This window comes from Melospiza melodia, unplaced genomic scaffold (assembly GCF_035770615.1).
Source record: "Melospiza melodia melodia isolate bMelMel2 unplaced genomic scaffold, bMelMel2.pri scaffold_18, whole genome shotgun sequence".
Classification (NCBI taxonomy): Eukaryota; Metazoa; Chordata; class Aves; order Passeriformes; family Passerellidae; genus Melospiza; species Melospiza melodia.
The window spans coordinates 4,144,435-4,159,378 of record NW_026948525.1 but is presented as its reverse complement, the minus strand read 5'-3'; the positions used below and the strand labels follow the sequence as shown (position 1 = coordinate 4,159,378).

Below are 14,944 nucleotides of genomic sequence, written 5' to 3'. Positions count from 1 at the left end.
CGGTTGTTTCCCCTTGGGGGGTGCGAATCTCCCTGCCGTCCCTCATGCGCCCCAGCCGCAAGGGGGAGGTGGGTCCTGAAAGTTCTGCCTTTGGTCCCCAGCCCAGAGGGGGTGGGGGTGGTACTGGGAGGCAGATGGGGGGAACACCTTGTGCATTTGCATTGCAGAGGCAGAGGGAATGGCGGAAAGCCATCATCGCTTGTTTTCTGTGGGGAACAAACATTCCCAGACCCGAGATGGAGATTCTCAGGACAGCTTCTGTCCCCTCACTGCCAGCATGCATCAGTGATTTTGGGGGGAAGGATGCGTTTGGTCACTTGTTCTGCCATTGCACTGGCAGTGTGGTGCTGGGCTGTGACAACACAGAGCCTGCCTCGCAGACCGGGCCTGGCTGTTTGGCTCGGTTCCCTGGGCCAGGGCCACTGCCCGGCCGGCTGCTGGGTTTGGGGGCTTTGCTTCTCCCATCAGGACCTGGACCACTGTTCTGTGGGGCAGGTCTGGGGTTCTTGATCCTTCCACGTGGGCCAGGGCCCACTCAGGGCCTCTCAGGCTCCTCTCTGCTGCTGCTGCTCTTTCCAGAAAAAAAAAAAAAAAAAAAAAAAGTTGAAAGAGCTAGTAGCACCTCAAAAGCATTGAAGAGCCAAAAATTACAAGTAGTTCAATAAAGGAGTGTGGCCAAGGCATTAAAATTTTTTTCTCAAAATTGTTTGGTAACTGTCAATGGATTTTTGATAATTATTGATGATTTTTCTTCAGCAATTTGTTGTTTCAGGATTCTGCAAGCCTGTTTCAGGACCAAAAGGGACTTTCAGAAATGTCAAAGAGGAACATCTTCAGTCGATGGACTTTCTCCTGTAACTCAGCTGTTTGGAGTTGAAGCAATGAATTTCTTTGCATTGTTTAAGCATTTTCTTATGTTGTAAGATTGTTTTAGTGATATGATAGAATTTTATGTTCTACAAGTGAAGAATTTCCCTGATCATTCCACATCAGCACTTGATTGAGGTTTTTCATTGGCAACACATAACCCGTCAAGTGTTTGTTCTTTCTTCTGCGTGGGTACAGCAGACAAAATGACAAACACTTTTCTTTTTAATTTAACTAAAATAAAAAGGGTGATATGTCACAGACATCTTTTATGAAAAATCCTTTCCTTAGGATTTTTCCTCCTGAGAAGCTGAGAGGCCTCAGGAACAAAATGTAAACAATGGTTATCTGCTGCTGTGGAATGCAACAGGTGGATCTTTGATTGGCCCATGTTGGTTGTTTCTAATTAATGGCCAATCACAGTGAGCTGGCTTGGACAGAGAGTTTGAGCCACAAGCCTTGGTTATCATTCTTTGCTATTCTATTCTTAGCTAACCTTCTGATGAAATCCTTTCTTTTATTCTTTCAGTATAGTTTTAATATAATAAATATAATTAAATAATAAATCAAGCCTTCTGAAACATGGAGTCAGATCCTCGTCTGTTCCCTCATGCTAAGACCCCTGTGAACACGGCCACGGTGACAGGCTGCCAGGGAGACAGCGTGACCGGAGCTCCACCACCCCCACATCCCGGGCACAGGCGAATCGGGGGCATTTCCATGGCATCCCTGCCACACTTCCCCTTTCCCCTGCCGACCCCCCTTTGTCACTCCCTCAGCGTGGGGGACTTGGTGGCACTGCAGGACCCCTCTCTGTGCCATCCCTGAGGTGGCACCTGTGCTTTTTGTCACCACCACCTGCCAATTTGTCACCAGTGCCCCAAAACAGGGGGTGGCCCACATCCTATGGTGGGGGAGAAGGGACAGCAACATTTTTGGTGTCTCCCTAACCACTTCCATCCCCCCAAGGATGCTCTGTGACTCTGCACTGCCCCCTCCCACCCCCCCCCCCGCCCCTACCTCCTCCTCCTCCTTCACCTGTGCCCCAGGAGGTGATGCCGCTGCTCCCACTGGGGACGTGCCAGTGACACCGAGGGGACACCGTGGGTCACCCCCCAAAGGGGCTGCAGGGTCACAGTGGCTCCTGGAGTGACAGCTGGTGGCTCCTGCAGTGACAGCTGGAGGTCCCACCATGCTGTGGTGACAATTTGGGGGGTGGGTGCTCTTTTTGGGGTTCTCCAGGGTCAGTCCCAAAATCCCCTCCCATCACCACAAAGTCACCTCCCCAGGCCTCGCCTCAGTTTCCCTCTCGCTCTGCAGGGACCATGTGGAGCTGATGTTATAGCATTGGGTTTATTTGGGGGGATTTTGGGTTGGGGGCTACTGGGATGGACTGGTGGGACAGTGGGATGGGCCAGGCTCTGGGCAGGCTGGTGGTCATCTGGGCTGGGGGCAGGCCAGGCTGCGGGGCTGCAGGGCCAGGGGCTGTCCAGATCAGAATCCAGCTGGGATCCATGGCTCGGATGTCCATCTGGACCAGTGTCCATCCAGAGTGGGATCCATGGACTGGTGTCCATCTGGACCAGGGTCCAACCTCTCCTGCCCCCATCCATCCCATACTCTCCAGCCATGGCCACTTCTCACTGCAGAGTGGACAAGACCCTCGGTCAGTGCCAAGATGACCTCAAACCCTGTCCCAGCAACCCTGCCACGCCACCCACCCCGAGCCCCAGTGCCACTGGTGTTCCCTGGAAGCCAGGCCAGATCCGGAATTCCTGGCAAAGGAGATCCAGAGTCCTGGGCTGGGGAGTCAAGGGCATCCAGGACAGCGAGCACTGAGTCCATGTGGCATGGGGGGACAATTAGGAACACAGCTGGGGACATGCCTGGGTGGACAGGGGTGGGGGGCGAAGGGGGTTTAGGGGTGGGGAGAGGGTTGGAGGGCGGGATGCACCCAAAACTTCACCAAGTCAAAGGGGAGGATGTTCAAAACTAGAGGGGGGAAGGATGGAAAATAGGGAAAGGAGCCAAAAAGGGGGAAAAGAACCCCAAATAGGGGAAGAGTGACCCAAAATGGGGGGAGGACCCAAATGACAGGGAAAGGATCCAAAATAAGGAGGAAAAGACACAAAATAGGGAGAAGGGACGCAAAAGACGGGAAAAGGATCCAATCTGAGGGAAACGTCTCAAAGGGGGAGGAAAGGACCCAAAATCAGAGGACAAAGGGTGTCACGGGAACAAAGCTCTTCCTGCACTTGGGGCACTCCCAGGGCTGCCCTTAGTGGTGGCTCTGTTGGTGTCTGGTCAAGATAGAGCTCTGAGAGAAGCTCTTCCTACACTCGGAACACTCGTAGGGCCTCTCCCCGGTGTGGATGTACCAGTGGCTGATGAGAGCAGCGCTCTGCTTGAAGCCCTTCCCGCAGTCAGGGCAGTTGAAGGGCCTCTCATCTGTATGAAGCTGCTGGTGCAGGAGGAGAAAGTAGCTGGTCTGTAACCTCTTCTTGCATTTAATACACTCATAGGGCCTCTCTCCAGTGTGGATCATGTGGTGGCCAATCAGGTGGGACTTTGACATGAAGCTCTTCCCACACTGCCCACATTTGTAGGGCTCTTCCAGACCTGTAGGGCTCTTCCATGTGGCGGGTCAGGTGGCTTCTCCTCTGGTAGCTATTCCCACATTCCCCACACTCAAAAGGCCATTCCCCTGTGTGGTTTCTCTGGTGGATGGTCAGTTCAGATGTCGTCCTGAAGCTCTTCCCACCCTCTGCATACTCATAGCTTTGTTCCTCCGTGTGGATCCTCAGATGGGCAGTCAGGGTGGAGTTCTGGGTCAAGCTCTTTCCAAACTCAGGACACTCGTAGGGCCTCTCCCCGCTGTGGACACGCAGGTAGTGATGAGGCCAGAGTTGTACCTGAAGCCTTTTGCACAATGGTGGCAGCAGAAGAGCCTCTCGCCTTTGTGACACTTCTGATGCCTGATGAGACAGGAACTCATCTGAAACCTCTTCCTGCATTTATCACACTCGTCGGGACGTTCTTCTGTGTGGATTCTCATGTGGCGGATCAGGGAGGATCTCAGGGAGAAGGTCTTTCCACATTCTGAGGACTTGCAGGACTCCTCCCCATCCTGGAGCTGCTCATGGACTCCCAGCTCTGAGCTGCAGCTCCATCCCTGGCCCAGGGTGGGCCTTTCCCCCTCAGATCCCCGTGATCGGCGTTTGCAGCCCCTCCTCGTAAGGGATCTCTGGGGCTTTTCTTTCCCCTTTGATTCCTGTGCTGTGGAGCTGCACAAAACAGCCTCTTCTACAAGGTTCTGCTGTGGGGATTTGACCTCCCTGGTCTCTGGCCTAAGCTTCTTGTCTGGGGAAGGAAGGACAAGGAGAAGATGGGATTTGCCTCTGTGCCACAGGGAAGGACAAGGAGATCCTCCCAGTGCGTCCCCAGCAGGACAGCTTTGGCAGCAGGGTTGTCCTGCAGCCGGGGGCCGTGCTGGGGTGGGAGATGGAGCAGGAGAGAGGGGGAAAGGGGCACTGACTTCCTCCTCACCTGCCTGGGGCTCCTGGGCCATCTTCTTCCTCAGGGCGTCCTCCTTCTTCATCGGGCCAAGGTTTGGAAAAAGAAAATCCTGGTTTGGGGGAAAACAAGGGCTGAACGTGTTGGGTTTGATAGTCCTGTTGCCCAAGTGCAGCTGGAGAAGTCAATGCCCCTTTCAGCCTTGAGGGGCTTGGAGCCCGCTCATCCCCAGCCTCCCCCACCCCTCCAGGCAGCCAGTTTGTCTCCCAGCTCCGGGATCGCCCCTCTGCGCTCTTCCCCACTCCAGGGCTCCCGAGCTCCCGTTTGCTCTCCTAGGCATCCCCCAGCCCGAGATCGCCCCTGTGCCCATCGGTACCAGGTGAACGTGAGTCTGTTCCCTCCACCGGAAATTAACGGTTCAGGTTTGAGGTCCTGCAAGAGTCAAAGATCCCCTGCCCCATGAAAAAACCCTCCCAGAGACCCCCCGATGGATCTGATGCAAGCTCCCCCTCCCCACTCACCTGCGGCTTCTGGAGGGGGCAATGCAGCAGGAGTCAGGGGAGCTTCAGCCTGAGCGGCAGGGGAAGGTGGCGGGGAAACCAACGTGGTTGTGCTGTTCCTCTTCCTTCTGCTCCTCCACTTACTCCTCGTCTGTTCCTCCTCTTCCTTCCACTTTTCTTTCACTCCTAGACCGGCCCAGGCAATGCTGACACCCAAAAGCAGCCACGCTCTGCCCTGGGCGGGTTCCGAAACAGCATGGCAGTAAAACTGGGGAGTGAAACTGGGAGCATTGGGAAAGATCATGAGAGCAGCGGAAAGGAATTGGGAGCGCTTTCCCTGCCAGTCCCGCTTTTACTGGGAGAACTGAGAGGGAACTGGGAGCAAACAGCACTCGGAGGCGGCTGCAGCCGGCAGCTAGTGGTGCCACGATAGAAGGCCTGGTTATGAGAATAAGAGAGCGATCGCGCGCTGGGATTGGTGGGCGGGAGCAGCGCGGGGTTTGCTCGGTTATGTGAGGGCCGGGAGGGGCTGGAGCAATGGCGGCGGCGTCCGGTGAGAGGGGACAGGGAGCGGGAATGGGAACCGGGAGCGGGAATGGGGACGGCAATGAGGACAGGGAGTGGGTATGGGGACAGGGAAGAGGCATGGGAATGGGGACATGATCGAAAATGGCACCCGGAACTGGAATGGCACAGAGAATGGGGACAGGGACCGGGAATTGGAATATGGGTATGGGACAGGGAATATTGAAATGGAAATATGGAAACAGGAGCGGGACCGTGAATAACAGAAGGGGAACAGAGACTTGGAATATGGGAGACGGATAGGAAATGAGACTGGAATGAGATTCAGGCTGGGATGGCAGCGGAACGGTACCAGGGTGACATGGGAATGGGTGGGTGAGAGGGGGTGACAGCAGGGAGAGGGGGATCCTGAACAGGGACACTGGCAACCAGGACAGAGGGACATGGAGACAGTTCCAGGGCAGGGGGGCCTTGATCAGCCACGCCACAACTTTCACCAGGGTCCCCAAGCACTTTTGCAGCTACTCGGCCTGTTCTACCCAAAGCCCTGAGCAACCCCCAAGTCCCTCCCAGGAACCCCCACCTCCCTCAAACCCAACATGCCCCCTGTCCCCTGGCAGATCCCCCCATGTCCCCATCAATGGCTTATTCCAATCTCTTTTTTTTTACCCTAGTTTTGTGTGTTTTGAAGGGACCAACAGAAATGAAAGGAAAATCCAGGCCACGGGGTGCAAGGAAGATGTGAAGCAGCTGGACAGGTGGTTTCTAAAATGGATAACCGGCAACAGGGATGGCCTGGGCTCTGCTTACCGGGGTTCCCTGGGGATTACCCAGGGTGGATCCCTCTGTGGCAGCTGGAGCTGGAGCAGCGCAGGAAGGTCTTCCTGCACTTGGGGATCTCACTGGGCTGCCCTTAGTGCTGGCTCTGTTGGTGTCTGCTCAAGATAGAGCTCTGAGAGAAGCTCTTCCCACACTCAGGACACTCATAGGGCCTCTCCCCACTGTGGATGCGCCGGTGGGTCACAAGGGTGGAGTTGTCCCGGAAGCCCTTCCCGCAGTCAGGGCAGCGAAAGGGCCGCTCCTCCGTGTGAATCCTCTGGTGCCTGACAAGATGAGAGCTGGTCTGAAACCTCTTCCTGCATTTATCACACTCATAGGGCTTCTCCCCAGTGTGGCTCCTCAGGTGGTAGATCAGGTGGGAGCGCTGGCAGAAGCTCTTCCCACACTCCCCACACTCATAAGACCTCTCGTCAGTGTGGATCCTCTTGTGGACAATCAGGTTCGACTTGTGGGTGAATCTCTTCCCACACTCGGGACACTCATAGGGCCTCTCCTGGGTGTGCATGTGCTGGTGGCTGACAAGGGAGGAGTTGTACTTGAAGCCTTTCCCGCAGTCGGGGCAGAGGAAGGGCCTCTCCTCTGTGTGAGTGCGCTGGTGCCTGAGGAGATCAGAGCTGGTCTGAAACCCCTTTCTGCATTTATCACACTCGTAGGGTTTCTCCCCGGTGTGCCTCCTCATGTGGACAGTCAGGTGGGAGATCCGGCTGAAACTCTTCCCACACTCCTCACACTTGTAACACCTCTCCTCGGTGTGCCTCCTCAGGTGGACAATCAGGCAGGAGATCCAGCTGAAGCTCTTCCCACACTCCTCACACTTGTAAGACCTCTCCTCGGTGTGGCTCCTCAAGTGGACAGTCAAGTTGGATCTCCGGCTGAAGCTCTTCCCACACTCCTCACATATATAGGGCCTCTCCCCCGTGTGGATTTTCATGTGGCAGATCAGGTTGGATTTCTGGCTGAAGCTCTTCCCACATTTCAAGCACTTCTGGGGCTTCTCCTTACCCTGAAGCTGCTCGTGGACCACGAGCTCTGAGCTCCAGGCGCCTCCCCGGTCCAGGGTGGGCCTTTCCCCCTCAGATGCCTGAGATCTGCGTTTGCAGCCCCTCCTCGTGCGGGATCTCTGGGGTTTTTCCTCCCCGTTGGATTCCTGTGCTGTGGAGCTGCTCAAAACAGCCTCTTCCACAAGGTTCTGCTGTGGGGATTTGTCCGCCCTGGTCTCCATTCTCAGCTCCTGGTCTGGGGGAGGATGGGATTTGCCTCCGTGCCACAGGGAAGGACAAGGAGATCCCCCCAGTGCGTCCCCAGCAGGACGGCTTTGGCAGCAGGGTTGTCCTGCAGCCGGGGGCCGTGCTGGGGCGGGAGATGGAGCAGGAGAGAGGGGGAAAGGGGCACTGAATTCCTCCTCACCTGCTTGGGGCTGCTGGGCCATCTTCCTCTTCCTCACAACCTCCTCCTCTTGCATCGGGCCAAGGTTTAGAAACAGGAAATCCTGGTTTGGGGGAAAACAAGGGCTGGGCGCGTTGGGTTTGATGGTCCCGCTGCCTGTCTTGGTGTCTGCTAAGGAAGGCAGAGCCTCCCTTAAAATTGAAAATGTAAACCCCCTCCCTCCAAAGTACTATAATTTTGAAATTAAGGGGCTCTCAGGGAAAGATATGGAAATAGGAATAACAGTTCTTTGCTAGGAAAAATAAAATGAAAAATGTAATAGTAGAAAGAAAACCACTGACAGAGTCAGAATCCAAGCTGACACCCTGTTAGTCAGGGTGTTTGTTGCACTCCAATTAAATGGTGGCTGCAGTCCTCCTGGAGGGACAGATGTGGTTCTGTTGAAGCAGTGGTTCCTGCAGAAGGGTGTAGTTTTCCTCCAAAGGTCCAGTGGTGGTGTAGATAGGTCTGGTCTTCCTCGGCGAATCCAGTGGAGAAGAAAAGCTGCTCCTCTGGGAATCCAGTGGAGAAGAAATGCTACTCCTCTGGGAATCCAGTGGGAAAAGCCTGACTGTGGTGTTCCAAATCTCTGATTATATCCAGGTAGGAATGCCTGGCTCCTCCCCATGGGTGGAACATCTACCAATGGGGTGAGGTAATTTTATCAGTCCTGCAGTGAGGCTCAATGGCCCATTAACAGAAGATATCTCCCTGGAGGGCTTGTGGAAGAGATAAAGAAAACTGCCCAATTAACAGAAGATAACTGCCCCACCTCTAACAGATGGCAATAGATGACATACCCCCACCCACATCTTGCATTTCCAACCTCAGACACTCTCCGTTGCTCTCAGTAGCCCAAAGTGTGATCCCAGTTGCTCCCTTTTAACAGCAGTATGATCCCAGTAACTTCCAATATGATCCAAGTCATCTACCACTATTCCCAGTATGGTCCTAGTATAATCCTAGCTGCTTCCAGTCCATCCAAGTATGGTCCAAGCTGCCTCCAGCTACATCAACACAATCAGTCCCAGTATGATGCCATTTGCTACCAGCGTGCTCCCAGTTGCTCACAGCATCTCCCACTCACTCTCAGAATGATCCCAGTCATTCCCAGTATATCACATTAGCCCCTAACATGGTCTCAATTGGCCCAGCAGGTTCCTACTCACTTCCAAAATGATCCCTGGATGATCCCAGTACAGTCCAGTCCCTCCCAGCGAGGCCACTCCTGGCATCCCCCAGCCCTGTCTGTGTTCCCCCTTCCCAGATTGCCTGATAGGAGCCCCAGGGGCTGGAAGGCCTCAACCAACATCCCCAGCAAGCCCCAGTGTGGATGTGCAGCCTCCAGTTTTCCCAGTTTGCCTCTCCTTCTCCCCAGGCAGGGTTCTCCTCCTCCTGCTTCTCCCGGCCCCAGCGGGTGGGAGCAGCTGAGAGCCCCGCACTGCCCATCCCGACCTGTCCTGGCTCCATCCCCGTTCCTGCTACAGGCTGCGAGGGCTGCAGGACCGGGACAGGAGGAATGGGATGGTGGAGCAGGGAGGGAGAAGCAGCAGGACAAGGGCTGGAGGGAACAAGAGAAGGAGGAGGAGGAGGAGGTGTGGAGCAGGAAGAGGAGGAGGACGGGTGGGAGGAAGAGCTGGGTGAGAGGAGGAGGAGTGGGAAGTGGAAGCGGGGGGAACACAGGCTCCAGCCCTCGCTTTCTCCGCAGCACTCCCGGACCCTGGGGCATTTCCCCCCCATATCTCAGGTGATCACAGAGGGGGAGCTCAACCAAATATCCTGGGTGCTCCATAGGTGGGTATTTTTTTGGGGATGGGGGGATTTTTGGAGCTCAAAGGACTCCAAAGCTAAGCTGCAAATGCCCATTGGGGAGATTTTGGCGGTGTCCCGGGAGGTTGTTTCTTCGCGGGTAAGGACACGAGAGGGGAGAACACTGGGACACCGACGTGTGTAGCCCAGAGAGAGGAGACCGCCAGGATTCAGCCCGGAGAGGGGAACACCCTTGCGAGGGGGAAGCCCTGGACCTCCCCACAGCCTGGAGCAGAGTCAGGGGAAACGGCAGCGCTGAGACACCAAGAGCCCCGGCATTGCTAAGAGGGAGCCCAGAGAGGGGGATCTGGGGAACCCCTGGGGGCTGCAGGGAACCCCCAGCAGCACAGAGAAGGGGGAGCCTCAGAAGCCCAAGGTCAGAAGAGCAGAGAGGGGGGACCCTGGGGATTCCCGTGGCAGCCTGGACAGGGTATGGACCCCTGGAGAGGAGAACGCTCAATAGATGCAGGACTCCAAGAAGTCCAAAGTGGAGAGACCAGAGAAGGGCAATTCATGGGGAGCTCTTTTTTGGAATAATCATGAGACATTCAAGTCTTGGCAGGCTTAAGGATGGTATTTCTCAGGGTTTTTCCAACTAAAGTTTTTTGGTCTGCAGATTTTTATGGACACAAAATGTCTGGAGACTTCTAGAGATGGGTTGGGGCAGGAGGAATGCCCAACAAAATGCTCTCATACCTTGTTTTTCTCTTGGAAATAGGATTTCTCATTTCCAAACCTTAGCCCAGTCTGTGAGCTCCGTTTCTGTGAACACCCACTGTTGATTAATTTTATCAGTCACTCAGTGAATCTCAATGGCCCATTAACAGAAGATATCTCCCTGGAGGGATGATGGGTTATGGAAGAGATAAAAATAAACCTGCCTCACCTGGTTTTAACAGCTTGCCCATTAATAGAGAATATCTGCCCTGGTGTTAGGAGGGATGTGTCATGGAAGTGATAAAGAACACTGCTCCTCCTGGTTTCAACAGATGGTGATAAAATACATACTGCTGGTTACATCTTGCATTGCAACATAAGACAAGATGGACATGGACCAGGGGTTGATGCCAGGCATGGTGGACACTAGGAATGGGATGACACAGGGAACAGACCAGAGAGCGACACCAGGCAGCGGGGACAGTGTATCGAGGTGACACCAGCGGGTGTTCCCAGAGACAGGGCAACAGACTTGGCTGAGGTTTGGAAATGAGAAAAACAAGGTATGAGAGCATTTTGTTGGGCATTCCTCCTGCCCCAACCCATCTCTAGAAGTCTCCAGACATTTTGTGTCCATAAAAATCTGCAGACCACCAAGATCCTGCCCAAAAAAAAACTCCAGACCAAAAAAAATTAGTTGGAAAAACCCTGAGAAATACCATCCTTAAGCCTGCCAAGACTTGAATGTCTCATGATTATTCCAAAAAAGAGCTCCCCATGAATTGCCCTTCTCTGGTCTCTCCACTTTGGACTTCTTGGAGTCCTGCATCTATTGAGCGTTCTCCTCTCCAGGGGTCCATACCCTGTCCAGGCTGCCACGGGAATCCCCAGGGTCCCCCCTCTCTGCTCTTCTGACCTTGGGCTTCTGAGGCTCCCCCTTCTCTGTGCTGCTGGGGGTTCCCTGCAGCCCCCAGGGGTTCCCCAGATCCCCCTCTCTGGGCTCCCTCTTAGCAATGCCGGGGCTCTTGGTGTCTCAGCGCTGCCGTTTCCCCTGACTCTGCTCCAGGCTGTGGGGAGGTCCAGGGCTTCCCCCTCGCAAGGGTGTTCCCCTCTCCGGGCTGAATCCTGGCGGTCTCCTCTCTCTGGGCTACACACGTCGGTGTCCCAGTGTTCTCCCCTCTCGTGTCCTTACCCGCGAAGAAACAACCTCCCGGGACACCGCCAAAATCTCCCCAATGGGCATTTGCAGCTTAGCTTTGGAGTCCTTTGAGCTCCAAAAATCCCCCCATCCCCAAAAAAATACCCACCTATGGAGCACCCAGGATATTTGGTTGAGCTCCCCCTCTGTGATCACCTGAGATATGGGGGGGAAATGCCCCAGGGTCCGGGAGTGCTGCGGAGAAAGCGAGGGCTGGAGCCTGTGTTCCCCCCGCTTCCACTTCCCACTCCTCCTCCTCTCACCCAGCTCTTCCTCCCACCCGTCCTCCTCCTCTTCCTGCTCCACACCTCCTCCTCCTCCTCCTTCTCTTGTTCCCTCCAGCCCTTGTCCTGCTGCTTCTCCCTCCCTGCTCCACCATCCCATTCCTCCTGTCCCGGTCCTGCAGCCCTCGCAGCCCGCGGCAGGAGCGGGGATGGAGCCAGGACAGGTCGGGATGGGCAGTGCGGGGCTCTCAGCTGCTCCCACCCGCTGGGGCCGGGAGAAGCAGGAGGAGGAGAACCCTGCCTGGGGAGAAGGAGAGGCAAACTGGGAAAACTGGAGGCTGCACATCCACACTGGGGCTTGCTGGGGATGTTGGTTGAGGCCTTCCAGCCCCTGGGGCTCCTATCAGGCAATCTGGGAAGGGGGAACACAGACAGGGCTGGGGGATGCCAGGAGTGGCCTCGCTGGGAGGGACTGGACTGTACTGGGATCATCCAGGGATCATTTTGGAAGTGAGTAGGAACCTGCTGGGCCAATTGAGACCATGTTAGGGGCTAATGTGATATACTGGGAATGACTGGGATCATTCTGAGAGTGAGTGGGAGATGCTGTGAGCAACTGGGAGCACGCTGGTAGCAAATGGCATCATACTGGGACTGATTGTGTTGATGTAGCTGGAGGCAGCTTGGACCATACTTGGATGGACTGGAAGCAGCTAGGATTATACTAGGACCATACTGGGAATAGTGGTAGATGACTTGGATCATATTGGAAGTTACTGGGATCATACTGCTGTTAAAAGGGAGCAACTGGGATCACACTTTGGGCTACTGAGAGCAACGGAGAGTGTCTGAGGTTGGAAATGCAAGATGTGGGTGGGGGTATGTCATCTATTGCCATCTGTTAGAGGTGGGGCAGTTATCTTCTGTTAATTGGGCAGTTTTCTTTATCTCTTCCACAAGCCCTCCAGGGAGATATCTTCTGTTAATGGGCCATTGAGCCTCACTGCAGGACTGATAAAATTACCTCACCCCATTGGTAGATGTTCCACCCATGGGGAGGAGCCAGGCATTCCTACCTGGATATAATCAGAGATTTGGAACACCACAGTCAGGCTTTTCCCACTGGATTCCCAGAGGAGTAGCATTTCTTCTCCACTGGATTCCCAGAGGAGCAGCTTTTCTTCTCCACTGGATTCGCCGAGGAAGACCAGACCTATCTACACCACCACTGGACCTTTGGAGGAAAACTACACCCTTCTGCAGGAACCACTGCTTCAACAGAACCACATCTGTCCCTCCAGGAGGACTGCAGCCACCATTTAATTGGAGTGCAACAAACACCCTGACTAACAGGGTGTCAGCTTGGATTCTGACTCTGTCAGTGGTTTTCTTTCTACTATTACATTTTTCATTTTATTTTTCCTAGCAAAGAACTGTTATTCCTATTTCCATATCTTTCCCTGAGAGCCCCTTAATTTCAAAATTATAGTACTTTGGAGGGAGGGGGTTTACATTTTCAATTTTAAGGGAGGCTCTGCCTTCCTTAGCAGACACCAAGACAGGCAGCGGGACCATCAAACCCAACGCGCCCAGCCCTTGTTTTCCCCCAAACCAGGATTTCCTGTTTCTAAACCTTGGCCCGATGCAAGAGGAGGAGGTTGTGAGGAAGAGGAAGATGGCCCAGCAGCCCCAAGCAGGTGAGGAGGAATTCAGTGCCCCTTTCCCCCTCTCTCCTGCTCCATCTCCCGCCCCAGCACGGCCCCCGGCTGCAGGACAACCCTGCTGCCAAAGCCGTCCTGCTGGGGACGCACTGGGGGGATCTCCTTGTCCTTCCCTGTGGCACGGAGGCAAATCCCATCCTCTCCTTGTCCTTCCTCCCCCAGACCAGGAGCTGAGGATGGAGACCAGGGCGGACAAATCCCCACAGCAGAACCTTGTGGAAGAGGCTGTTTTGAGCAGCTCCACAGCACAGGAATCCAACGGGGAGGAAAAACCCCAGAGATCCCGCACGAGGAGGGGCTGCAAACGCAGATCTCAGGCATCTGAGGGGGAAAGGCCCACCCTGGACCGGGGAGGCGCCTGGAGCTCAGAGCTCGTGGTCCACGAGCAGCTTCAGGGTAAGGAGAAGCCCCAGAAGTGCTTGAAATGTGGGAAGAGCTTCAGCCAGAAATCCAACCTGATCTGCCACATGAAAATCCACACGGGGGAGAGGCCCTATATATGTGAGGAGTGTGGGAAGAGCTTCAGCCGGAGATCCAACTTGACTGTCCACTTGAGGAGCCACACCGAGGAGAGGTCTTACAAGTGTGAGGAGTGTGGGAAGAGCTTCAGCTGGATCTCCTGCCTGATTGTCCACCTGAGGAGGCACACCGAGGAGAGGTGTTACAAGTGTGAGGAGTGTGGGAAGAGTTTCAGCCGGATCTCCCACCTGACTGTCCACATGAGGAGGCACACCGGGGAGAAACCCTACGAGTGTGATAAATGCAGAAAGGGGTTTCAGACCAGCTCTGATCTCCTCAGGCACCAGCGCACTCACACAGAGGAGAGGCCCTTCCTCTGCCCCGACTGCGGGAAAGGCTTCAAGTACAACTCCTCCCTTGTCAGCCACCAGCACATGCACACCCAGGAGAGGCCCTATGAGTGTCCCGAGTGTGGGAAGAGATTCACCCACAAGTCGAACCTGATTGTCCACAAGAGGATCCACACTGACGAGAGGTCTTATGAGTGTGGGGAGTGTGGGAAGAGCTTCTGCCAGCGCTCCCACCTGATCTACCACCTGAGGAGCCACACTGGGGAGAAGCCCTATGAGTGTGATAAATGCAGGAAGAGGTTTCAGACCAGCTCTCATCTTGTCAGGCACCAGAGGATTCACACGGAGGAGCGGCCCTTTCGCTGCCCTGACTGCGGGAAGGGCTTCCGGGACAACTCCACCCTCGTGACCCACCGGCGCATCCACAGTGGGGAGAGGCCCTATGAGTGTCCTGAGTGTGGGAAGAGCTTCTCTCAGAGCTCTATCTTGAGCAGACACCAACAGAGCCAGCACTAAGGGCAGCCCAGTGAGATCCCCAAGTGCAGGAAGACCTTCCTGCGCTGCTCCAGCTCCAGCTGCCACAGAGGGATCCACCCTGGGTAATCCCCAGGGAACCCCGGTAAGCAGAGCCCAGGCCATCCCTGTTGCCGGTTATCCATTTTAGAAACCACCTGTCCAGCTGCTTCACATCTTCCTTGCACCCCGTGGCCTGGATTTTCCTTTCATTTCTGTTGGTCCCTTCAAAACACACAAAACTAGGGTAAAAAAAAAGAGATTGGAATAAGCCATTGATGGGGACATGGGGGGATCTGCCAGGGGACAGGGGGCATGTTGGGTTTGAGGGAGGTGGGGGTTC

The 14,944-nt window shown here is 54.9% G+C and overlaps 2 pseudogenes; one reads left to right on the top strand and one right to left on the bottom strand.

Annotated features, from left to right (window-relative positions):
- Positions 1 to 6,309: 6,309 nt before the first annotated feature.
- Positions 6,310 to 7,224, bottom strand: LOC134433490 (zinc finger protein ZFP2-like; annotated as a pseudogene).
- A 6,474-nt stretch (positions 7,225 to 13,698) lies between these two features.
- Positions 13,699 to 14,613, top strand: LOC134433489 (zinc finger protein ZFP2-like; annotated as a pseudogene).
- The last annotated feature ends 331 nt before the right edge of the window (positions 14,614 to 14,944 follow it).